This window comes from Penaeus japonicus, unplaced genomic scaffold (genome assembly GCF_977035675.1).
Source record: "Penaeus japonicus unplaced genomic scaffold, GWHDUDI00000001_assembly GWHDUDI00000024, whole genome shotgun sequence".
NCBI classification, from domain to species: domain Eukaryota; kingdom Metazoa; phylum Arthropoda; class Malacostraca; order Decapoda; family Penaeidae; genus Penaeus; species Penaeus japonicus.
In genome coordinates, this window is record NW_028234426.1 from 15,879,071 (window position 1) to 15,881,570 (window position 2,500).

Below are 2,500 nucleotides of genomic sequence, written 5' to 3' on the forward strand. Positions count from 1 at the left end.
CTTTCCCTTATTATAAAGCGTCGGGAGCAAGTTTCTCCTGATCAGACACCTAAACTGACAATACGAAACTGGCAAGGGGAATCACGGAAGCACTGTTCAACCTACTTGTATAGGGCGATTAATTAAATTTGTCTACTTTCTTGGGTATGGAATCAGGACATGTTGGGACAGTGTTATTTTATGAAAAAAAAAAAAAAAAAAAAATCAGGAACACATAAGAAATGTGGCTTCAATCATGAGACACGGGAACCGCTGCTCCTGGAAAACTGAAAATCAGTGTCTTTACGACAAATTCCATTTAATTCTGCTAGATCGAATTTAGGCGAGGGAATCTATAGCTTGCATATACGGCCACGACTTTAAATTCCTGGTGCAATAGTTGGCCCAGCATGTGTGTGTGTTTGTGTTCATGCATACGTTATATCTCTTTCTTTCTCTCTCTGTATGCCTTTATATATATATATATATATATATATATATATATATATATATATATATATATATATTTACACACACAATATATATATATATATATGTATATGTATATATATATATATATATATATATATATGAATATATATATATATTGAATATATATATATATATGAATATATATATATATATATATATATATATATATATATATATATATATATATGTACATATATGTCTTTATATGTATATGTGCATAAATATATGTATTACTATATATATGTATATGTCTATATACATACATATATATATATAAATATATATATATATATATATATATATATATATATATATATATATATACAGTATATACATATATACATATGTGTGAGTGTGCGCTTGACCTCGTTTGACCGCCGCGCGAGATCGCTTCAGTCATCCCAAGGTCTGTTTCTCTTGCTTTTTTTTTTTTTCAATCATTAAAAAAAAAAATCTTTCCTGTGCTTTTAGCTGATATTGTTGTCTTATTGTTATGATTTTATCATTTATTGTATCTTTATTTATCATTATCATCATTTATTGTATCTTTATTTATCATTATCATCATTTATTGTATCTTTATTTATCATTATCATCATTTATTGTATCTTTATTTATCATTATCATAATTTTATTATCATTATTGTTATTATTATCGTTATCATTTTCATTAATATAACCATTATTATTGTTATTATCGTTATAATCAGTATTATCATTATCATGATTATCAATATCATTACCAACTTCATCATTATTTTTTATTATCCTTTATTATTATCGTTATTATCAAAATTTTTATCATTATTATGGTTATCATCATTCATCATTTTTCTGCGGCTAACGCTTCTTTTCCTGTTTGTTTAATTTTTATTATTTTAATTATAAAATTTTAATTATTTTACAGATATTCCTCTCACTATGTATTTACTTTACTTCTAATTCTATCCTATCTATTTCTGTTGTATTACAGTTTCGTAAATTTTCTTTGTTTACTTGTTATGTCTATATCTCATTTCTCTTTTTTGTGTTACTACATTCTAATTCTATTTCATCGTAATTAATTTGAAAAGTCGTTCGTCATCTCAGCAAACAATATCAAGTTGTTTTGAGTTCAACCTCTTTTATGCCAATCACCACTTAAGGTCGTACTGGCGCCGTGTTTGTTGCTTGCCTTGTTCCACCTGTGCTGGACGTATTCAGAATATCAAACATCATGACACTCGTTATGGACTGAGTGAACGAGAGGCATTTCTTAAAACAATTAAGCAGTATTCCACTTCATTTGCTAGCTTTGGGTGAACCTTTTGAAAGATTCTTTTGTTGTTTTATCTTTTATGTTGTCTTTCTTTTTGGTTGTTACTGTGCTTTGTCGTCTTTTCCTTTACTGTTTTGTTGCTTTTGCTTCTGCTTTCACGGTTGTATTGCTTTTGGTCTTCTTTTTCTTTTTATTCATGTTTTCTTTGATACGATATCCCTTTGGTTTTAGTAGTATATTATCCATTTACTGTATCACTTTTTTTTACTTCTGATTATGCTATACTTTTTAAACGTAATTTTATTATTTTTTTATAGACCCTCATCTCTCTACTATTTCATCTAATTCGTTCCTCTTAATCTATGCCTCTTATTAGTTTACTTACTTTATTGCTTTTACCTCTGCATTTACTTCTACTATTATTTCTGTTTTGAAAAAGGGCGTGATTAGTTTTTAAAAAACTGGCCATTAAATTGTTCGGCCACACACACGCACACACACACACACACACACACAGCTATATATGTATACATAAATAAAAAAAAAAAATATATATATATAAATAAATATATATATATGAATATATATTTACATACACTTCATGCACTTATATACATTTATAAAGATATCAAAATCTCATAGAATACAAATGTTGATATTTGCCATTTTCAGAATTGTCCCAGCGAGTTCTCGCGTGGCAGCACCGAATGGTTGCACCGTCGAAGAGCCACGTCTGCCGAAGTTATGGGGTTCGCGAATTAGGTCGCAACA